This window comes from Sus scrofa, chromosome X (genome assembly GCF_054392235.1).
Source record: "Sus scrofa isolate SSC_HxYL_T2T_F1_AM1 chromosome X, Sscrofa_HxYL_maternal_Yorkshire_Landrace_v2.0, whole genome shotgun sequence".
In the NCBI taxonomy this organism is placed as follows: domain Eukaryota; kingdom Metazoa; phylum Chordata; class Mammalia; order Artiodactyla; family Suidae; genus Sus; species Sus scrofa.
In genome coordinates, this window is record NC_139401.1 from 89,830,960 (window position 1) to 89,856,351 (window position 25,392).

The window sequence follows — 25,392 nt, forward strand, 5'->3', positions numbered from 1 at the left end:
AACCAAATATTGTACAGGAGATGTCAGACAAAAATGTATATATATGTATATATTATTACTTCATTTTTATAAGAGTAAAAAACAGGCAAAATTTGCCTATGGTGATAGAACTCAAGACTGTAGTTACCTTTAGAGAAGAAGGAATTGCGAGGGGCTATGACAGGGCTTCTGTGAAGCTGGGAATTTTCTATTTATTTATATGGATGGAATACACATAGGTAGGGTCACTTTGTAAAATATCATGGAAACATAACTTATGATTTGTGCTTGCTTAAACAAAATTACTCCACACAGACAAGGGTTTGTTATTTCTGTATAAACTGCAGGAAATCTTGAGAAGGTTTTACTTTATTGGATTGAACTTTATTAAAAAATAAAGCAAAAGAGAATCTAGATTTTTTTTTTTCTTTCTTTTCCTTTTTTTTTTTTTTTTTTTTTTTTTTTGCTACAGCTGAGCATGTGGAAGTTCCTGGGCCAAGTATCAAATCTGAGCCACAGCTGTGACCTATGCTGCAGCTGCAACAGTGCTGAATCCTTTAACCCACTGCACCAGGCCAAAGATCAAACTCATGCCTCCATAGCAAACCAAGTCACTGCCATCAGATCCTTAACCCAGCGGGCCACAGCAGGAACTCACTAGATTATTTTTCCATTTAAAAATAATAGCTTTTTCCCCCTAATTTTTCCTCATATGCCTTTCTTATAAAAATTCTTTGGCTGTGTCAAGAAAAAAGTCTGAAAAAGGAAACAATACAAAGGGAAGGCACTTTTTGCAGAAATCCTGAGGAAACACTAGAATCAGGGGAAGATTATATGGACTTGTCTTTTGACTGCCCATAGTGTGGTCACAAATGGCAATTCCATCCTTACACAAAGTTGATTTTGTCATAGCAGTTGCCTTTCTTACTTGTAGTCAAAGCACTGAACTATGTGCCTTTTCACTGTTGGTCTACTTGTAATTTGCACTTAAATTTTAATAGTGGGGGAGACATTCTTTGTAAGAGGTGCTCAGTATTGTTTCTGAAATGTTAAAGAATGATCTTTGAATTGCTTCCCACCAAGAGAGGTGGCACTTGCTTATTTATTTAGTTCATAGTACTCTTAGATACAAGTGGATCAATGACTTTTGAAAACCAGAGTTGTTGAACATCAAGAGATGCCCTGTATGTGTACACATGCATAGATGTGTTATGGAAAATATGAATATTAAAGTTAATGTCTGTTCTAAGAGTAACCTCACTTTGATACATACATCTGGATCAGTTAAGGGGATTTATTCTTCTAAATTAAAATATTTTCCCAACTAGCTTTCTAAATTAATCCAAATTTTTACATGAAAGGACAAAATAAAGTACCACTCTCAACTTCTAGGAGAATCATCTTTTTAACCCAGTTTTTCAAAATAGGATGTTACATTGGTATATAATCTTCTCTGTGTATAGATCAAAATGGGTAGAATTTCTCAATAATCTTAACCAAAGAATTAAGTCAAGTTAATATTTTTCATAAGTACTAATAAGCTGCTGAATCATGTAATTGCTTTTTGATATACACAGTGCATTTTACTATATCGTATTTTAATTGATTTTTTTTATGATCAGCTCTTTTTCATGAGATTTCTAGCTTCCAAGAGATTGTCTCTGGGGTGATCTAATCAATAATTTAGCAATTGGCTATTTCTGTGGCTGTGGGAAAAAAAAAATCAAACACAGACCTGATGTTCTGTCCATGTGATGCCGATAAGTGAAAATGAAATAAAAAGTCCAATTATTAATTTGCTATCAAAATTCCTAATGACTACTTTGAGCCCACTAATTCTTTATAGATTCTTTTCAAAATATTGTTCTATCGAAGTATTTTCAATAATGACAACAAAGAGGTTATGTGAAACATTATGCAGTTAATAATTATAAAATTTAGAACATATATATAATCCCAACACCTCAGGAGGAAAATTTACTTTTGAAAAACTGCAGTTAAGGAGGCAGAATTATAAGTTTGTGGATTTTTCCCCCCTGGGGTTTTTCCTATCACCACGTCTACACAGCAAAAAAAAAAAAAAAAAAAAAAAAAAAAAAAAAAATCACAATTAGATAGCAGAAGAGTTCAAAATTGGAAAAGCAACTATAAACTATAAATCTAAGGGGGAAATTGGAAGCAAGAAAATTACAAAATGAATGAGACACAAAATCTGACCATAAACTGCATTAAGGCCGGTTTACTGCTGAACTGTGTATGTGCAGGGGAAACACTAAGGCATCTGGTGAGAAAACAATGAGGTTACGAAGAGGAATCTACTCTTGCAAAACAGCTGCAGTAGGTGCACGAGGATGTTTGTGAATTTAGTGCTTGTCTTTTTAAAATCTGGCTGTGTTCCCCAACATCTTCAGGTGGGCAAAACTGAAGGGTTACTGGCTTGCAGTATCAGAGGACAGAACCTAAGTCTGGCAGAGAAATTTAGGGGAAAAACCACATAAACAAGAACTATGGCGAAGGTTTGGCTCAAAATTTGAGTGGAACTGCGCCCAAATCATTGGCTGACCATCAAGATATGCAGGTGCAGGTGAAACTCCCAGAAAGCTGGGGTAAAAATAGCAGAGGCAGGATACCAGAAGAACTAAACAAATATTTCACGGCTACTTTTTGTGGAGGCAACAGAGTTTACAGTTTGTATCCTTGGAAGTTAACCTCCTATTAGAGCAGTAAAATCCTCAGAATACAACATAATCCAGAATCATCAAAATGTATTAGCAGCAATGTCCAATTAAAAAAATTATAGAGGGGATCCCATTGTGGCTCAGTGGGTTAAAGACCAGATTTAGTGTCTGTGAGGATATGGGTTTGATCCCCAGTCTTGCTCAGTAGGTTAAGGATCTGGCATTGGCGTAGGTCAGGTGGCAAATGAGGCTGGGATCTGGCACTGCTGTGGCTGTGGCATAGGCTGGCAGCTGCAACTCTGATATGACCCCTAGCCTGGGAACTTCCACATGCTGCAAATGTGGCCATAAAAGGGAAAAAAAAATTATAGATATGCAAAGAGATAGAAAAGTGTAACTCAAAGTCAGGAAAAAATGAAGTAGATAGGTAATGCTTCGGAAGGAGTCTATATATTGAGTCTAAAGTGCCAAGGATTCAAAAATGCTATAAACGTATTCAAAGAATTAAAAGAGAAATGAAATAATGAGTGATCAAAGTTAGAATCCCAAGAGAAATAAATATATAAATGGAAATTCAAGAACTCATGATAGTACTTTCTGGAACTCTGATTACAGCTTGTCTTAAAGAAAGACACTCCTTGCAAGATACTCTAGTGACATGAGGCAATCTATTCCTTTTTTCCCTTAAATTTATTTTAAAATATGCTACTGTAATTTGCAATAGTTAAAACAAAAATAAAATCAATCAGTTTTGACATTTGTCAGAGTTGTAAATTGTCACATTTTGCATAAATGACCTAAATCATATCGACAAAATAACCTCCCCTCCCACTACCTAGAAACTATGATGAAGATGAGGAATTTATAAGTCTCAAAAAAAAAAAAGGGTGGGGAACCATGGTGACCTATAAAAACTTATGAATATTTTTAAATTCATAAAAATAAAATTAGAAGTTTGCTAAAGAGTACATAAATGATTTTTTTTTTTTTTTGTCTTTTTGCCTTTACTAGGGCCCGCACCTGTGGCATATGGAGGTTCCCAGGCTAGGGGTCTAATCGAAGTTGTAGCCACTGGCCTATGCCAGAGCCACAGCAATGCCAGACCTGAGCTTCGTCTGCGACCTACACCACAGTCCACAGCAACACTGGATCCTTAACCCACTGAGCAAGGCCAGGGATCGAACCCGCAACCTCATGGTTCCTAGTTGGATTCGCTAGCCACTGAGCCATGACAGGAACTCCCTCAATGACATTTTACATTGTGTAGTCAAGAATTTGCCCTTCTCAGAAGAGAGGACTTGCCTTTGTCCCTGGTTCCTGGGAGATAACCTTGAAGCCCTTGGAATTTCCTGAGTGATAGGATTGCTTCTTATTCATGGTGTGCCCCTCAACTACACCTGATAGTTTATGGTAATGAGGTGACTTATAATGATCCTCTCAAATCATGTGATATCAGCCATTTAATATGAAAAATGACCAAAGACAAATGTAGTCAAAGCAAATATGTTTAGCTTTTTAACTTTTTTTTTAATTTGAAACTGATTTATAAATATTGCTTCTTTTTCAAATTTTTTTTTCCTGACATGATAGTGAGTTTTATACCTACATGAAGCTTCACTTTTTTTAACCATTTTTTAAAAATTGAAGTAGAGTTAATTTTCAATGGTGTATTAGTTTCAGGTTTATAGCAAAGTGATTCAGTTTTATATATTTTCAGATTTTTTTCCATTATATGTTATTACAGGATATCGAATATATTTCCCTGTGCTATACAGTAGGTCCCTGTCATTTATATCCCATATATATTTTAAAATAAATATATAAAAATATATATAATATATATATAGGTCCCTGTTTTATATATAATAGTGTATATCTGTTAATCCCAAACTCCTAATTTATCTCCCTCCCATAATAGTGTATATCTGTTAATCCCAAACTCCTAATTTATCTCCCTCCCCCTCCATCAGCCTTTGGTAACCATAAGTTTGTTTTCTATTTCTGCGAAACTATTTCTGTTTTGGAAATAAGTTCCTTTGACCTTTTTTTGTTTTTAATATTTATTTATTTATTTTTGTCTTTTTGCCATTTCTTGGGCTGCTTCCGCGGCATATGGAGTTTCCCAGGCTAGGGGTTGAATCGGAGCTGTAGCTGCCGGCCTATGCCAGAGCCACAGCAACGCGGGATCCAAGCCGTGTCTGCAACCTACACCACAGCTCATGGCAACGCCGGATCCTTAACCCACTGAGCAAGGCCAGGGATCGAACCCGTAACCTCATGGTTCTTAGTTGGATTCATTAACCACTGAGCCACGACGGGAACTCCAACCTTTTTTTTTGGATTCCACATATAAGTGATATCATATGATATTTGCTTTTCTCTGTTTGTTCTACTTCGCTTAGTATGATAATCTCTAGTCCATCCATATTATTGCAAATGGCATTATTTCATCCTTTTTTATGACTAATATTACATATATATCACATCTTATTCATCTGTTGATGGACATTTAGATTGTTTCGATGTCTTAGCTATTGTAAATTGTGCTGCTGTGAACATTGTGATACATGTATCTTTTCAAATTAGAGTTTTCTCTGGATATATGCCCAGGAGTGGGATTGCAGGATTATACGTTAACTCTAGTTTCAGTTTTATAAGGTAACTCCATATTGTTCTTTATAGTAGCTGCACAGGTTTACATTCCTATCAGCAGTGTAGCAGGGTTCCTTTGCCTCTACACCCTCTGGATATACAAGTACCTGATACATGTATGTAGCTCCTACCATATGCCAAGAACTGTGTTGTTTGTTATAACTGAAGTATATTTATTTGAAAGTTGCAGCTTAATTCTTTTGGAAGAAATACTTCTGAAACATATCATATTGGAGTTCTAGTTGTGTCTCCACAGGTTAAGGACCTGACATTTTCTCTGTGAGAATATGGGTTTGATCCCTGGCCTTGCTCATTTGTGGTGTGGGCCACAAATGAGGCTTGAATCCATTGTTGCTGTGGCTGTGGTGTAGGCCTCAGCTACAGCTCTAATTCAGCTCCTAGCCTTGAAACTTCCATATGTTGCAGGTGTATCCATAAAATATATAAATATGTAAATATACACACACATACATGTATACATAGTATATACATATATCATATAGTTTTATATCTTCTTAAATAAAAGCTATTGGACATAATTTAACTTTCAGGTTTATCAGGTTCATCAAATTAAATACCAGAAATTGCACTGCCTTGTACATGATACTGTGATGCTTTCAGAACCAGATCTTATATTTCAGCTTCTGTGGCTCAATAATAATGCTGTCATTTCTTAGTCTCTCTTTTATCCTCCTGTTCTTCTTTCTAGTGCCTACTTCTAACAACACTAGTTCCACACATACTTATGATTTATTTCTCCTAAACTTTTATGACTCAAGAAATTAGTTTAGTTTGAATTCTGTACAAAATAAGAGTAAATGGCTCTAAAGCAAAAAAAAAAAAAAAAAAAAAAATTAAATGGCTCTAAGGACCTGAAGTTGTGTGTGTTGGAGGTGGGGGAGTGTCTTGTGTTTGAAGCAATGTTCATTTCTGTGAGAACTTCATTACATATAATTGGCCTTCATAGAAAGATCTCTTAGATTTTTCCTGATTTTTATCAGTATTTCAGATTATTAGAGTTGCCAGGTAATGATTCTTTAGATAAGAGATAAATTCCTCAATTTAAAAATATCCTGTGTATGGACTTCCAGCTGTGGCACAGTGGGTCAAAAATCCTGCAGTGGCTTGGGTCGCTGTGGAGGTGTGAGTTCAATCCTTGGCTCAGCACAGTGGGTTAAAGGATCAGGTGTTGCCACAGCTGTGGCATAGGTTGCAGCTGAGGCTCAGATTCAATTCCTGGCCTGGGAACTTCCATATACTGTGGGTGCGGCCGTAAAAAAAATAAATTCCTGTGCAAGTAGATTACATGCTGTGCAGTCATATATATTCTTCTTGTTCACAGTAAATGAGTAAGCCTAGAAATTACCTCACACAGACCTTGGAGATTGGGTTAATATAACTGACCTCAAATGTCAAATTTTTTTTTTTTTTTTTTTTGTCTTTTTGTCTTTTCTAGGGCTGCAGCCACGGCATATGGAGGTTCCCAGGCTAAGGGTCTAATCAGAGCTGTTGCCCCTGGCCAGAGCCACAGCAACACCAGATCCGAGCTGCATCTGTGACCTACACCATAGCTCATGGCAACGCTGGATCCTTAACCCACTGAGCGAGGCCAGGGATCGAACTCACAACCTCGTGGTTCCTAGTCGAATTCGTTAACCACTGTGTCATGACAGGAACTCCAAAAGTCAAATTTTTATAAAAGGATATGTGACTACCCATGTGTGAGTAAAACGAGAAAATGCCTATGAAGGCTAAAGGATTTGGAAATACCCAAAAGTTTAATACAGGTGAATTAAGTACAATCTCATGAAAGAGGAACTAAAAATGGAATTCAATAAGTGAACCTTAATTTTATTGTATCTTATAGTTGAGGGTGTAATTCTTAACTTTTTTTTTTTGCTTCAGGATTTCTAAGGGATTTGCCATGCTTTCATGAGTAACAATATTTTTGCTAGACATTCTATCAGGGGAAAAAAATACCCTTCTGTATCTGAGTACTTTTTGCAGCAAATCACCTGTAGAGGGAGAATAACTTTTTTCCCTTTACCTTTCTACGTTCTTGGCTGAGACGCCTTATAGCAAAAGACAGAGTAATAGGAAAAAACAAACAGAAGTTTAATACCAAGTATACCTCCTATATACATAGCAGAGATCCACAAAAACCGAGCAACTTCTGTAAATGGCCCAAGTCATCACCTTAAATACCATCTCCAGATAAAGACAAAGAAAATGTTGAGGGTTAGGGGAACCAGTCATGGAAAGCTATCAGAAAAAGCACAATAGACAAGGGTATGGTCTTTATACAGATTTGAGTGTTTGCCTTCTCCATTCATACATTCCTAGAGATTTAGTCATCCAAATAGTCTGGTACAGAGAGGGAGTCACCCTTACAAGTAGAGAGTTCTCTTATCAGTATAAATTTCCCTAACAAAGGGCAACTTTTACTCTGGTGCAGATATTGTCTTGTGTCACATATTATACTTACAATGGTAAAACTTATAGAGAGGATTTTAAAGGCTGGAAGAGAAAAACAAGGAGTTAATTACAGGGAAATCCCATAAGGCTATCATCAGATTACTGAAATGTTGGAGACCAGAAGGGAGTGGCAAGATATACGCAAAGCCCTGAAAGGGAAAGATATGCAATCTAGGATAAATCTACCCAGAAAGATTATCATTTAGAATAGAAAGAGAAAAAAAACTCAAACAAAAACTAAAAGACTATAGTAATATTAAACCTATATCCTAAAGAATATATTGAAAAGTCTTCTCTAAATAGAAAAGAAGCAAGAATTTATAGGAAAGAGAAAATCGCAATTGGAAAGTCACTTAAATAAGCCAGTACACAGATTAAAAAATCAAAATATGGAGTTCCCATCATGGCTTAGTGGAAAACCGAATCCGACTAGCATCCATGAGGGCTCAGGTTCAATCCCTGGCCTCACTCAGTGGGTTAAGGATCGGGTGTTGCTGTGAGCTGTGGTGTGGGTCATAGACATGGCTCAGATCTGGCATTGCTGTGGTTGTGGCATAGGCCAGCAGCTACAGCTCCAACTTGACCCCCTAGCCTGGGAACCTCTGTATGCCATGGGTGCAGCCCTAAAAAAAAAAAAAAAAAAAAAAAAAAAAATAATAATAATAATAATTTTAAAATAAAAAAAATTTTGTGAAAGTGATGATAACCACAATGAATAGCAAAAGGATGAATGTGAAGATGTAAAAGAAGACATAAAACTCATAAAAGGTGGGGCAGAAGAGTAAGAAAATGTAGATTTTTTTTTTTTTTTGCTTTTTAGGGCCTCACCCAAGGCACATGGAGGTTCCGGGCTAGTGGCTGAGTCAGAGCTGTAGCTTCTGGCTTACGCCACAGCCATAGCAATGCCAGATCTGAGCTGCATCTGCAACCTACACCACAACTCACGTCAACGCTGGATCCTTAACTCGCTGAGCAGGGCCCGGGTCCTCCTGGATACTAGTTAGGTTTGTTTCCCCTGAGTCACAAGAGGAACTCCAGTATCAGCATACTTGAAAAACAGGGTAACTACAAATGAATAAGAGATTCACAAAAACCAAAAAGAACAAAAGCACAATACAAAAGAAAATCATCAAACCACAAAAGGTGAAACAACAGCAACAAAAAATGGTACAAAGTAGATATTCTCTTGTGTCTGAAATCTCTCAAAAATAATCAGCCCCTCATAATCCTTGTGCTAAAAAACATATTTGGGGGTGGTATATTCTCTTCCCTTCACACTCAACTCAAATTGGTTTAAATGACATTTATATACTTGAAAATTCCAGTGTAGCTTTAGGTAAGGCTTGATCCTACAGCTTATTCAAGTCCAAAAGGCCCCTATTTCTTTTGGTGTCTCTGCTATATTCTTTGATATAATTTGTCATTATAAAATTTGCTTCCCTTACAGTCCCAGGATGGCTGTCAGTAGCACCCAGACATACATGCCTCCTTTATCATTTGCAGCAGAAGAAACAGTGAACATATTTGCCCCAACATTCCCAGCAAATCCCCTGAGATTCATTTTAATTAGATTGCCTTCACTCACATTCTCACTCTTAAATCAAACTCTGGCTAGAGGGGATAAATAAGTTTACTGCCTTCACACGTAGCTTTCATTTCTAAGTGTACGAAACTCAAATGCCTTTACAGGCCAGGAAGGAAAAATAAATGAAGACCATGGACCTGATGGCCACTCTAGTATATAGGAGCATCCATGTCCCATACAAAGGGCTCAGGCCCTACTCAGATCCAGGCAATTGATGCCACAGTCAGAGAAATTAGCATTGGTAGGGATTTTGATTTTTTTAAGAGAAGTTGTAAAGCCAGATTTTTATGTGAAATTATATGATTTGTTGATATTATTCCCAACTTTTTATGTACAGGCATACCTCATTTTATTGCACTTTATTGCACTTTGCAGATACTGCATTTTTTTACAAATTGAAGGCTTGTGATAATTTTGCAATGAGCAGGTCTATCAGTACCATTTTTCCAACAGCATTCGCTCACTTCATGTTTCTGCATCACATTTTGGTAATTTTCACAATATTTCAAACTTTTCTTTATTATTATATTTGTATATTATTATTATATTTGTATGATCAGTAATCTTTGATATTACCATTGAAATTTGACATTTTTTCAATCACGTACTTTAACATTAAGATATATATTGTTTTTTTAGACATAATGCTAATGCACACTTAATAGACTTCTGTATAGTGTAAATATAACTCACATGCACTGGGAAACCAAAAAATTCATGTGATTTGCTTTATTGGAATATTTGCTTTATTGTGGTGAACCCAAGCTTTGTATCTCTGAGGTATGCCCGTAGTATACCATAGGCCTATAAAAAGCATAGACTGGCTGAATCAAGATTATCGGATGAAACTTCTGCCCTCAAGAGCAAAATAAAATGATCTGCTGATGTAAGGATTCTTGTCCAATGGATGATCGTCTTTCTCATTGTCCATTAATCAATTGGCATTTTGATTTCTATTTTAGTCTCTGTGAGCTTGCTTATTGGGAATCCTTCCCTGAGGGATAGATCCTATCTTAGTGTACCAACTAAATTAAATTTCTAAGCCTACAAGAGTGAGAATTAATACCCGAGAAATAATGAAATCACTAAGGTCATTACTCTCTCTCTACCATCATGATCATGAAAGCCAGCCAAGAAGCTCTCCTGGAATAATTATCAGTTACTTGTACCTTTCCATGTTTGTAATGCCTTTCCTTAAAAACAAACAAAAAAAGGCAAATAATAATCCCTCGAAACCTGTACTATGAAATATTCCCAAGTCTCCTTCCAACAATGTATTTTTTTGTGTGTGTAGTATGTATTAAGGAGGAAATGATATTTTCCCTTTTCCCCATGAAAAGATGTTCAACATCACTAATTATTAGAGAAATACACATCAAAACCACTATGAGGTGACATCTTACACCCACCAGAATGGCCGTCATCAAAAAGTCTACAAACAATAAATTCCAGAGAGGGTGTAAAGCAAAGGGAATCCTATTACACTGTTGGTGGGAAGGTAAATTGTTTCCATTTCCACTATGGAAAACAATATGGAGATTTCTCAGAAAACTAAAATTGAATTATCATGTGATTGAGCAATCCCACTCTTGGGCATCTATCCAGAGAAAACCATGACTCAAAAAGATAATGTTCATTGCAGCACTATGTACAATAACCAAGACATGGAAATAACCTAAATGTCCATCAACAGAGGAGTGGATAAAGACGCTGTGGTGCGTATACACAATGGAATATTACTCAGCCATTAAAAGGAAAGATATAATGGCATTTGCAGCAATATGGATAGACCTAGAAATTATCATGCAAAGTGAAGTTAGTCGGACAGTGAGATACCAACGTCATATGCTATCACTTGCATGTGGAATCTAAAAAAAACACACAATGAACTTCTTTGCAGAACAGATATTGACTCACAGACTTTGAAAAACTTATGGTTTCCAAAAGAGACAGGTTGGGGGCTGGGGGGATGGGCTGGGGGTTTGGGATGGAAATGCTATAAAATTGGGTTGTGATGATCGTTGTGCAACTATAAATGTAATAAAATTAATTGAGTTAAAAATATTTTCCCTCTACCCTTCTTATCTTCTTGGTGGAAATCCCTCTACCCCCCCACCAATAACAAAAAGCCAGATGAACAGAAGAAAAATAAACTACATAGCACATAGTATGTATGGGAGCTCCACAAAGATATGATTCAAAAAGATGGCCAGGAAATAGAGGCTTATATATCATCCTGAGCTAAGGCAAGGGATAGGGGTCTGGGGCTTTAAAGTAGGGAAAACAATTCATGGGAAGGTGAGAAGAGAAAATGTTTGGAGAACAAAGCTTGCCCTGTCAGGCAGATAATTCTCTCAGGTAAAAAATGAGTTCTGATATCTCTTTTCCTGCTATAGGCCCCCTTTCCAACATAAACGTCCTTTACAAAAGGGTAATTTCCATTGTTTTCAGATCTTCTCTCATGTCTTCATTTCCTCAAAATAATCAGCTCAAAATAATCCCTATGCCAAAAGGGAATATTTGGGATGGCATGTTCTGCTCCCCTTCATGTGATTTGATTTACAAAAATTTATTTAACCTCAACTTATGAAAAAGATACCAATTACATAAAGCAATGTATTCCTCTATGTTTAATTCATTTTTCCTAAGTAAAACATGCAAATGTGTTATGTGGAAATGTTTTGGTTATGAGTGTCAGAAGCCAAATATAAATCAACACAAGCAAAAAAGTAGAATGTATTGGCTCATGTACTTGTGAAGACGAAGGAGAGTTTCAATGAGATCCAGGCACAGCTAGATCCAGGAGTTCCAACTCTCTCCATCCATCATTTTTGCTTGTTTTCATTCTGGTACAGCTCCCCTCCATAGAAGCACAGGAGTGGCAGGGTGACCCAAGGCTTGCATGAAGTTATTTTAGCTTAAGCACCTTGGCTAGTTTGAACTGAATCATGTGATCATCCGTGGACCAATCACAGGGGCCAGAGAGATGGAATATTTTGATTGGCCAAACCTGGTCATGAGAACACTCCTGTGTCATAAGACCACCCTAATGGCCAGTGCAGGATTAAAACTATATAAACTATGTTTCCCCAAAGGGAAGGAGGGTTCTACTCCCAAGTGAAGGAGGAAAAAGTGTTGAAAGGACAAAAGCAAAACAGGTCCGCTATAGTAATTCATAGACTCAGGAATTAATCCTTTATTTACTTCTGATAGAAACACTATTCAGCTGATGAAGAGGACATTCAAATATGTTCTGCATTAAACCCAAATTAAAATACAATGAAAGAGAATCTTTTACGGTAATGTGAAATTCTTTGTCAAGTACAATGCTATTTTATTATAAAAAACACATAGATGGAAGAGACCCAGCCATGATTTCTGGCCATCCATCAAGTGATGTATTTTAAGCCCTTCCTCTGCATTTCTGTTTCTCAGTCTAGACTAGCTTGAGTTACAAATTATGCTTCTTATGCCACATTTCTTAATAATTCAGTTGGGAAATTATTGACTGATTTAACAGCATTCTAAGCTCAAGTGAGTCCACAATAAAGTGATCTATGAAAAAAACTATAAAAGGACTGAGAGGGGAAATACAGGTGGTATCTGTGGAGCCTTATGTAAATCTGAAAAACATTTTGAGTTTCTAAAGTTACAAACTGATATGATACGTCAGACCTTAAGTAAGTGGGTTCTGAAAGTCACTCAATAGGTTAATGTCTTTGAAGTGTCAGGGGGCAGAAGAGAGTACAGGGCATTGTTTCAACACCTAGGTATTTTCAGGTGTCACTGATCAGTTTGAAATTTAGGGACAGCAGAGTCATTAATGTGGTGAAGGGGAGTAGAATATGCCACCCCCAAAATAGATTTTTTTGTCATGAGGATTATTTGGGGCTAATTATTTTTGAGAAGCTGCAGACACAAAAGAATCTCTAAAAACAAATTAGCAGTTGTCCTTTCCTGAGAGAAATATGTATTTATAAGGGACATCTCCATTTATAAGGGTGTCTCCCTCTCTGCACCAGGAAGATAAGGATGGCTGTAAATTTCTAGAAACTCCTATCAATGGAGAAGGCAATGACTTAAATCTATATAATGTACCTTATCCTTGTTTACTGTGCTTTCCCTGGTCACCTTCCATAACTGGCTTCTTCTTCCCCCAACATTTTCTTTTATCTTTAGCTGGAGATGGTATTTAAGGTGATGGCTTGGGCTATCTGATCTTGGTGAGTTATTCAGTTTTCATGGGTATCTCCCATTTATACAGGGGGTATACCTGTCATTAGACTTCTGTTTGTTTTTTCTTGTTAATCTGTCTTTATTGCTTGGGAGTCTCAGTCAAGAACCTAGAAGGGTAAAGGGAAAATTATTTTCCCACCCCATACAGAGTTACTATATGTAAATTGAGGTCAACTGATGATGTTCCTCTTCCTCCAAAGAGCTCAAGTGCCCCAATTTCTAAAATTCTAACTTTAGAATTCTTACATTTGTTTTTTTATTTTTGTTTTTTGGCCACACTGGCAGCATATGGAAGTTCCCGGGCCAGGTACTGAATTTGAGCTGCGCCTGTGACTTAAACCATAGCTGTAGTGACACCGGACCCTTAAACCACTGTGCCACAGTGGGAACTCCTATAATTCTTGCATTAGATTTAAGCCTCTTCCTTTCTCCACAGTGATCTTTTAAAATGATCTTCATTCCCACTTCCGGAGGTAATATATTGTATGGGCAGGCCACCCAAGATGGCTGTTCTCTTGCTCTGTACATCCCCTGCTTGACCAGCACCTGCTTCACCCACACCCTACTCACATGACTCACCTTCCCACATTCTTGCCCCCAATCCAGCTACTGATTGTTCTTATCAATGGGGCAGTGAGGGGAATGCCCGCCTGCTGGTTTCCCTAGTAACTAATAAGCCAGCCTAATGTCAATTTTCCCAGTAACTGGCAACCTCGCCTCCTCTAGCCACAGGTGTGAAGACTGCTGCCATGTCCTGCCTGCCATCTGTTGCACAGGGTAGGGGGTCACTTTAAGACCATGCTTCAGACATTTAAGATCCTCCATCCATCAAACCATTGATGTCTCTGTTGCTGACTCCAGGCTCTGTCTTTGGTATTGAATCTGTGCAAGTACAGGTCTTATAGGCCTGTGAGGGAAGCCCAATACATATTAAGATATTCCATATATGGAAGTTCCTGAGCCAGGGATCAAGCTACAGCCACTGTAGAATCAACACGAAGTAGTTATGCTGGGAGCCATAAGGGAAGTCCAAGATATTCCATATAAGAATGATGTTGATTGATCCCTTCCTCCTCTTACAAAAAGGACATTTCCTTATATATTCTGAGATGTCTGGGAATATGGAGCTGAGGGTGGTACAAAAATGGTGCTGAAGACAAATTTTACAGCTGGTCGGTTTTGCCAGAATCTGGCCCTGCTGCTGATCAATTTCTTAGCTCCTCAAAATGGATGTCTCCCAAGCTCCAGTACAGACACCCCTGTAATGTTCCTAAGGTGTTAGGGCCACTGAACCTGTTGGCTTTGCCCTAGTGAGTGAGAGCCTAGACTGTAATTTTGGAAGGAATGTGTAGGTCATGACAGCCACAGAGGCTGGGAGTTAGGTAAGGGAGAGGTAATGAGAGGTGATCAGGAAAAGCAGGTAAACAAGGGTAAGGCTTGCTATGCAGATTTAAGTCAGTGCTTTCTCCATTGACAAAATTCTCTTGTTATTTTAGAGCCAACATTCTCTTCCTGGTAGAGAGAGAGAGATAGAAAGACCCTTACAAATGGAGATTTCCCTCATGACTGTAAATTTGCCTCAGGAAAGGGCAAGCTCTACTCTATTTTCTGAGAATCTCCTATCTGCATCCTCTCAAAAATAATCAGCTCAAAATAATCCTCATATGAGTGAGGCATATTTTGGGGTGGCGTATTCTGCTCCCCTTCAGGGAAATGTGTTCCAACAAAGACACAGACACTAGAGTGATACCTGGACCTCTTTTGGGGAGAAGATCAGAGCATATTCCTTAAGGCAGAAGTTGGACACAATATGCAGAGCAGGAATACTTAAATTGAGCTGTATGGAATGAGAATTTGGTCAGTTACAGTATCTTAATGTATAATTATCCCTTCTTGTTCTTACTTAACAGATTCCCCCTCCTCTTTTTAGTATACGGTTCAAATATTTGTAAACTGTTACCACACCCCTGATTAGTGATCACTTAGCAAAGCCACATTTTAAATTCCTTTCATCTTTTCTTGTAAATCAATCCCTTTCCTCATTGAATCATTTTGTTCTCTCATTGCCAGATGCCTTTCTTTTTTCTTTATTTTTCTTTTTTCTTTCTTTCTTTTAAAACCTCATTCTAGGTTTAAAATACTCCATTAAATGTAGTGCTTAGCTTGTGAGCTATAGCCTCACTCCTTAGGTCTGGGGCAGATTACCTCCTTTAACTAAATTCTCCCTTCACTTTTTCTTCCAGCTTTCCTGTATGTACAGGCTGTTATAGGGTGGGTTCCACCTTCTTCAATAGTTGCTATAATATAGCACTGGTTCTCAAATTGTACTGTGCATCACATTGAAAGGGGAGGGAAGTGGGCAGGGCAAAATCTTTAAAACAATGACATAGCCATTGAGGATACAACAAAAACCAGTTGGAACCTACTAGGTCCAAGATGGTGGAAGGTCTGACTTCTAGTAGAACTTGAGCCTCAATATTTGCTCATTGTTTAGCATATTTTAAATGACATACCTGTGGGTGCCATGACAGTTCTGAGGCCAACCATAAAAGGCCAAAAACTAGGCAGTGGCCCAATTCCTGGAAAGGCGTGCCACTTCCACAAAATAGTTGGAATAATCTTCCCACTCATCAGCCTATGAAATTACCCAGCTCCTAAACACTAACTACCCCATATTTTGGGGCTACTTTTTCACCTTTTAAGATGGACGACATTCTGTCTATGGAATGTAAGACAGTGGGTTCAAGTCCCAATCTGAGTCGTGTGGTTTCAAAATCACCTATAGGTGCGATAAACTTTGTTTCAGAACCTGCCATAGCAAAACATTAAAACACAGGTTTTTTACGAATTTATTAAAGTGAAAGTACATTTTCGTAGAGAGTGTGTCCTGCCTCACTTTACAACTGTTTTCATATCCCCACACTGTGTAACTGAGTGGAAATCCAATTTCCCCTGCCCTAGCCCCCTACACCTTGCATAAGGGCTGAGTGTTGTTTGATCCCTGTATGGAGCATATTTGATCTTCTGATTGGCTTTGGGCAGGCTACCTTGCTTGCATGGGGAACAGGTTATACTGAGGCAGGGGGAGGAATGGGTATCATTCCTTCCCTAGGAGGCTTTTGAGTTTAATCTCCTTGGAGGGGACTTGAAGCCTATAGCAGGTGTTTCTTAATAATGTAGTATGTTGGGTCCCAGTCTCCAGATTAAGTAGTGATTCATTAGTTACCACCTCCTTTTAAAAACAGGCACCCATAGGTGACTCAGATGCAGGTAATTCAGAGGATACACCCTGAGAACACCACTGTACAGGCATTAAGGGAGCCAGAAACCATTCTTTATTGATCATTTTGGCCAGTGTTTCATTAAATCACAAAATGATTTCAGGTGGTTCACAGAGTATATAGGCATATAACACTGAGTCACAGAGTGGGGAACTTTTCCCTTTTCAATTTTTTTTTTTTTTTCACTTCTCACTTTGATGCAAGTTAGTCTTGAACATTTCTCTGCCACGTTCTAAGTAAACTTTTTAACAAAGAAAAAGCAGGTCCCAAAGCCACAGACTCAGGACCCTCTGCCAGGCAATATCATATATTTAGATTTTAAGAACATTGTTTTGTTCCCCTTGTATTTATTTTTACTATTGTCTTCTATTTATGGTAAATGATACTGGTTCCCATTTAATATAGTGATAGAAATTCTTTTCAAATAATAAGTAAAAACAGTTGTTAAAAAATCAAAGTTCATTTGAGTACATTGTAAATATCTCATTGGGTTTATTCAATAATTCATGAATTGGATAACATCCCCTGTAGCCAACAGAAAGGAGCTCTAAGGAGTAGTACAAAATGAAAGACTTTTATAGGCAGAAGGGGCAGGAGCAAGGAAGTTAATCAGGCAAAAAGTAGATTTATTATGGCAAGGTCACTTTCCTTTGTGGGATGAAAGGTGTCTATCAGGCAGATGACCTTGCTAGTGCTAACCAGATAATTCCTTATTGACTGGTTTAAGATTACATTTCTGGAAGAGTCCCAAACTGCAATTAAGTCTTGGTGACCTGGGGCTTAGCTTAAGTGACTCCATTTTGGGCCTATTGTCTTGTTTTTAACACGCTATAAGTTAGTTTAAAGAAAAAGATATTAAAATAATAATGAAGGTAGCATGTACATAAAGTATAAATTGTGAAGGAAGTTTTGGTGGTATACTGATGTAATGAAATTTGTAAAGGCGATTCACATAAATCAAGTGTGAGAACTACCCCCTAAGCTGTGTCTACGTAACAGCATGAATTTTGTGATTTTTTTTCAAGTGAATCATCTATTGTAGTTATAGATATTTTCAAATGAAGTGCTACCTCTAAATATGCGTCTTTGGCACAAGGATTATTTTGAGAAACTGCAGACTTGGGACAAGCTCTGAAAACAGACAAGTTGCCCTTTTGTAAGGGGAATCTACATTTATAAATGAAATTTACATTAGAAAGAGGGGCTGGTAGCAGGAAGACAGCTATTAGCAGAGATTTTTTTCACCTCAGAAACTCATCTGCCTAACAGAGCAACTATGTTTACCATGTATTTTCTCATTGTCCCATGAATTGCCTCCCCTGCTTTAAAGTCCCAGACCCCATTCCTTTCCTCGCCTCAGGATGGAATATAAGTCTCTATTGTCTGGTTGCCTTTTTGTTTGTTTGTTTCTTGTCTTTTTAGGGCTATACCCATGGCACATGGAGTTCCCAGGCTAGCTGTAGCTGCTGGCTGACCTATGCCACAGCAATAGCAATGCCAGATCTGAGCAGTTTAGCAGAAGAATTTCCAGATTTTTTTCCTTCCTTTTTAGAAGAAATTTTTTTTTTAAATTTGCATTGTTCCCCACTTCCTTATTGGATTTGCTTTTATACTTTAATATTTTTTTTCAATAATAAGGGCAACTAGTTCAATACCCAGACCCTTCAATGCTCTGGGCTACTTGTCTTGCTGCCCTGATGATATGTATGTGCTTGATTTTTTTTGTGTTCCATTTGCTGTTTTATCGACATAGTTATTGATAAAAGAGAACTCCTTGCCTAGATGCGTTCTTTGGCCTTAAATTGGTTTGATGGGTAGACATTATCTTTGGACAATTAATCCTCTTGGTAGCAAAAACCTTTCCAAGCCAGCTGTGCTCACAATCTATTAATGCTAATATCTTCAATGTCTCTGAATTAATCTTTTCTTTAGCTTTTAAGGGTAGCAGATTTTTGTTTTTATTTTTATCTGAGAGGTTCCACATTCAGTTGATACTGTAATTTTCTTCAGTTCTTCAATTTTGCCACTTCCCTCCAAACAAACAAATAAATATGTAAACCCGTCTCTAGCACCTCCTATAAAAAAGTTAGACTCTGAGAGATGAAGAACATTTTGACTTTCAGAAATTGTGGGTGTGGTGATTATGGTGGTATGTCTGGATGTATATGTGACAGATGAAAGTACGAATAAGAAGTGAAAAATCTCTTTCCTTCAGAGCAGATAGTGGTGGTAGCTTATATCGCCATGGCTTAGGTTAAGGCTTGAGATCTTTGAGGTAAGAAGATAGAGCTGCAGAAACAGCTGGATGACTTGAAGGTGGAACTGTCCTAGCTAGGCATCACCAAGGTGACAGGTGGTACAGCATCTAAGCTCTCCAAGTTCCTAGTTGATTGCAAATCTATCACCTAAGTTCTCACTGTCATTAACCAGACTCGGAAAGAGAACCCCAGGAAATTCCACAAGGGCAAGAAGTACAAGCCTCTGGATTTGCAGCCCAAGAAACCACATGCTACAGGTTCAACAAGCATAAGGAGAAGTTGAGGACCAAGAAGTGGCAGCAGAAGAAAGAGTTGTACCCACTGCTGAAGTTTGTAGTCAAGGCCTGAGCATCACAGCATCGATAAAATGCAAACAAACTGGCGAAAAAAAAAGTGAAGAAGTGAAAGTGAAACAGCACAGGAAAAGAGGCAGAAAAATCTGTTGTAGTTGTTTTGTTACAGTTCTTTTCTTTCTATGTGCTATCTAATCTAGAGATTCCCTGAAGAGAGCTCCATGTTTCTCCATCAGTGCTATTGGAAGGAAAGGATTCAATGAAGGTATTTCTAACTAAACATCAAAGCAAGACAGTCCTTGTTTTACAACCCTGAAGAGAAGGATTTAGTTCCCTGATCTACTTGGAAAGAAAGTGCGTATTTCCCATTTATATAATAGGTTGTGTAAATCTTAATGAAACTTAAAATACCAGTTGAACACTGGTGACAGTGTTCCTTTAAAAATGTTCTTGTGGAGTCACAAAGGACAGGATAATTAAAACTCCTTGCAGAGTTTAGTTCTTTGACCTCTCATTAGTTTCAGCAGTATAAATTGCCATTTGTTAGCAGCCTAATTTGATTATTAGCCCCTCTGAGCTTACAGCACACATTCTTTAGAATGGACTCTGCGTGACTCAGAATGCATGCTGCTGCTGCATACCCAAAATGGAAAATGGAGGAGCAAATTGCCTTGTTCCTGTGTGTTCATGAGTTAGTCATACTAAAATGGTTAAGTGAAGGGAAAGCAGTCCTTTCCAACATCCACATCTATGGGTTTGATAAAAGAAACTCAATGGGCAGTATGACTAGTTCATTCTGGAAGCAGCCTTATGAGGTATCATGGAGGGAGGAAGAGAAAGAAGAAATTTGGGTCTCTACAGTTTTATCATTATAAAAAGTTTGGTATGTCACATCACCTTTTGTCACTCTGCATAGCAAAATAAAAACTGACTTACTTCCTCAAGGGATTTCAACAAATGACCACAGAAACTTAGAGCAGAGGACTACCAGCACACTCATTCTTTGTTTCTCTGTGTAGGTACTCTCATCTTAGCATTTTAATTAATTCTTCAGTATTGCTACTAGGAGGCTTAGCAAGTATAATCAGGGTTCTCTCCAAAGCCAATGTCCATAAAGCAACCTAATTTCTATTTCTTTTTAAGTAAATAAATCCAAGAGTTGTGAGAAAGCAGAATAACATAATAAGAAGAATATGGAAATGAAACACCCCTACTCCCCATCCTTGCCAAATGTGAGTAACTGAGAAAATTACTCCTACTGCCTCCATTACACACCAGAAGATCATCTGAGGTAAGCAAAAAATCAACTGCCCTAAGTTTGATATTGTGAAAGAAGATTAATTGAAGTCAGAATCAAAATTTAAAAAATATAGAACACATACATAACAACAAAAACAACAACAAAAATACAGTAGATCCTTTCTTAGTGAACTTCCATTTAATCATCTTGCTGGATTAACTGACACTCAGTGAAAACCAATAGGCATGGTACACTACCTGTTTATAGTTAGTAGTGTGATTAGAAGTAGTATGGTTAGAAGTATCTAGTTTGCCCAGATAATTGTGCTTCTACAGTGTGAGTTGTATGCTTACCGAAAATTAGTTGAATTTGTTCCAAATCTATTTATGCCAGTTGTACATAATAATGTAATTATGTGATTTAATTAAATATTATGTAAACTGATGAAATATGAATGCAAAGTGAGTTGTTACTTCAATGAAATCTAGGCTGAATGCCTTTGTAAGAATCAGTAAATGCAGGGTGCTAAAAAATCTGTCAAATTAGGCGTGGGTGAGAAAAAAGTAAAAGATGGGGGAAATTATAATAATTAAAGAAGATTCTACATTCATATTGCATCACATATTTTGTTTTTTACTTTATTTTATGGATAATTTCAAACATATCTAAAATTAGAGAGTCTAGTATAATTAAACAGGATATTCTCATCACCTAGCTTCAACAATTATCCATACATGTCCAATCTTGTTTTAGCTATACCACCCACTCCTTTGCCACAATTACTTTGAAGCAAATTTGAGATATCCTATCATTTCCTCTCATAAGTTTTTTAGTTTTCATTCCACTCTAAGGAATCCAAACTGGAAATTTTGGATGTGACTTGTGTAAGCAAGATAGTGCAAAAGTACAAATGTCAAACCATACTTAAGAAAAAACCTGGAGGGTAGAAAAAAAATTATGGAATCCATGTACTGGGACCTAGAAGGGAGAAGCTACTAATCATCCTGTTATTAAAAAAAAAATATTTGGAAGGTATGACTAAGGTGATAGATAGAAAGACCATGAGCACAATTCCTCCAAAGGGCACACCAAAATTACAACTATTTACAGAGCAACTATGAGAATAAACTGAAAACAAGAAGGAAACATACAACTAAAGATAAAGAGAAGGAAAAATGGCAAAATGGGTAGAAGTGGGGAAGAGGAGGAATAGATAACAGTCACACCTCTGGAGGAGGTAACCCACAAAAGTGAGGATAATCACAATTGCAAAAGTTCTTCTCAAGGAGTGAGAGGTCTGGGCTGCACTTCAAGCTTTCAAGCCCAGGGGGTGTGCACTGGGAAGATGAGCCTGCAAAACATGTCACTTCGAAGGCCAGTAAGACTTAAGTATGGGTGAGATGGAGGGCTGTAAGAAACAGAGACTCTGTTCTTAAAGGACACACACAAAATATCCCATGCTCTAAGACCCAGCACAGGGGCAGTAATTTGAAAGGAGTCTGGTAAGACCCACTTTCTCATCTTGGAGAGCCTCCTGGAGAGGCAGGAAGCAACTGGGACTCCCCTTGGGGACACAGATGCTGGTGGCAGCCATTTTGGGGAACTCTTTGCACCACAAGGACACTGGTGCTGGCAAGTACCATTTTGGAATACCACTTTGGCCTATTGGTGTCCAGGGCTTACCCATCCACCAGCAGACTGATGCCAGCTCTGGGACTTTCTGGGCCAAGCTGGCAGCCTGGGACTCCTTGAGTTGAGCAGCCACCCTGGGACCTGGCCCCACTCACCAGCCAGCCAGAACTGCCACAGGACACACAAACACCTGCAGACAGTCATGATGGGACCCAGTTCCCCCAACAGTGGGTTGGCAGCCACTACATGAAGAAGAGTCTATAGCCAACTGGACCAGGGGCCAGCCATGCCTACCAGTGCATCCATAGTAGTTAGCCCTGTTGCAAGAGAAGGGCCCATACAGCCCACAAAGGAGAACCATTAGAGCATATAACTCAGGTCACCAGAGGGTAGTGTTCTCTTGGTCCCTTTAGAATGTCTCCTAAATAAGACTATTTCTCCCAAATCAGGAAACATAACTAAATTACCTAATATTTAAAAATAAACACAGAAAATTAGGCAAAATGAGGGGATAGAGGAATATGTTTCAAATGAAGGAACAAGACAAAACCTCAGAAGAAGAACTAAGCCAAATGGAGCATAAAAATCTACTCAATAAAGACTTCAATAATGATCATAAAGATGTTCAATGAATTCAGAAGAAGAATGGATAAACACAGTGAGAAGTTTAACAGAGTTTGAAAATATAAAGAAGCACCAAATAAAGGTGAATGATAATAACTGAAGTAAAAAAAAACTACACTAGAAGGAATCAAAAGTGTATCAGGATGATGTTAGGGGCTCCATGGGGGCTCATTGTTGCAATGGCTTTTTCTGCTGACCCATGAGACTGACCACCTTGCTCAAGCGACATCCTGTTTTCACCACTGGTGCCTACTTTCCCAAGACTGCGAGACCCTTCCCCCCTTCACTGTGGGACACCACACACCTCCAGCTTTCTCAGGATTATGAGACTACCCTACCATGAGACATCTCTGACTTTCTCATGACTTCGTGACCACCAGAGTTCAGCTGCAGGAGAAAGATAAACTAAACTCCCCCCCCCCCAGGAAATCCCATTTCCCATCCACGGGGTCTAAGAAGGCCCCACGAGAAGGGTGGGGGGCTGGCTCTTCTCGAGGGTCAGCCACCCTCTCCCTTTCCCCTCTAATAAATTTTCTTCTCTTTGTCTGAATACCTGGCTCATTCTCTTTTTCTCCGTGTTCCCCTTACAGATGATAGAGAGGAAAAGATCAGCAAACTTGAAGATAGCAGAAAACACCCAAGCTGAAGAGAAAAAATAATTTTGAAAAGTGAGGACAGTATAAGAGACCTCTGGAACAATATCAAGTGTACTAACATTTTCATTATAGTGATCTCAGGAGGCAAGAGAGAGAGGTAGGGGCAGAGCACGTATTTGAAGAAATAATAGTTGAAAACTTCACTAACTTGGGAAAGGAAAGAGACATTAAAGTCAAGGAAACAGAGTCCCAAACAAGATGAACTCAAAGAGGTCCACATCAAGACAAATTATAATTAAAACGGCAAAAAGTAAAAATAGAATTTTTTTTTCTTCTTTGGGCTGCACTTACAGCATATGGAAGTTGGCAGACTAGGGGGCAAATCAGACCTGTAGCTGCCAGCCTACACCACAGCTAGAGCAACATGGGATCTGAGCCACATCTGTGACCTACACCACAGCTCATGGCAATGCCAGATCCTTAACCCACTGAGCGAGGCCAGGGATTGAACCTGCATCCTCATGGATACTAGTCAGGCTCATTGCTGCTGAGCCACAGCAGGAACTTTCACGATAGAGAATCTTAAAAGCAGAAAGAGAAAAGACACTACTTACATACAAGGGAACTCCTACAAGACTCTCGGCTGTCTTTCCAGCAAAAATTTTACATGCTTGAAGGGAGTGGCATGATACATTCAAAGTGTTGAAAGGAAAAAAAATCTACAACAAAGAATTCCATACTTGGCAAGACTATCATTCAGATCTGAAGGAGAGATAAAGAGTTTTATAGACAAGCAAAGATAAAGAGTTCAACTAAACTGACTTTACAAGAAATGGCAAAGGGATTTCTCAAAGTGAAAAAGACTACAACTAGAAATATGAGCATTATGAAAATAAAAGTCTCACAGATAAAGAAAAATATACAATAAATGTAGTAGTAATTAAACTATGAATTAAATCATATGATCATCTCAGTAGATGATAAAGCTTTTGACAAAATTCAACATCCACTTATGATAAAGATTCTCAAAAAAGTGCATATAGGGGAAACATAGCTCTACACAATAAAGTCCATATATGGCAAACCTATAGCCAAAATCATACTCAATGGTGAAAAGCTGAAAGCATTTCCTCAAAGAATAGGAACAAGACAAGAATGCCCAATTTTGCCAGTTTTATTCAGCACAGTATTGGAAGTCGTAGCCATAGCAATCAGATAAGAAAAAAAAAAAAAAGAAATAAAAGGAGTCTATGTTGGAAAGGAAGAAATAAAACTGTCATGTTTTCAAATGACATGGTACTATACGTAGAAAATCCTAAAGACCCCATCAAAATCTATTAGAACTAATAAATGAATTTGGTAAAGTTACAGGATAAAAAATTAATATGCAGAAATCTGTTGCATTTATATACATTAACAACAAACAAAGAGAAATGAAGAAAACAACTCCATTTAAAATTGAATCAAAAAAGAATAAAATACCTAGGAATAAATCTAACCAAGGAGGTAGAAACCTATATTTGGAAAACTATAAGACATTGGTGAAAGAAATTGATGACAACACAAAGAAGTGGAAAGTCATACCTTACTTATGGATTGGAAGAATTATTGTTAAAATGACCATACTGCCCAAGGCAATCAACAAGTTCAATGCAATCTCTATCAAAATTTCAGTAGAATTTTTCACAGAACTAGAACAAATATACTACAATTTATATGGAAACACAGAAGACCTTGAACAGCCAAAACAATCTTGAGAAAAAAGAACAGAGCTGGAGGAATCACACTTCCTGATTTCATACTATACTACAAATCTCCAGTCAAAACAATATGGTACTGGGACAAAAACAGACACATAGATCA

General features: G+C 37.9%; 1 protein-coding gene and 1 pseudogene across 1 annotated transcript in view; both read left to right on the forward strand.

The window, feature by feature from the left end:
- DIAPH2 (diaphanous related formin 2) overlaps nucleotides 1-25,392 on the forward strand; it is a 1,391,236-nt gene that overhangs the window by 1,134,680 nt on the left and 231,164 nt on the right. The gene's annotated exons all lie outside the window — the stretch shown is intronic.
- LOC100514026 (large ribosomal subunit protein uL29 pseudogene) lies at nucleotides 19,131-19,492 on the forward strand (annotated as a pseudogene).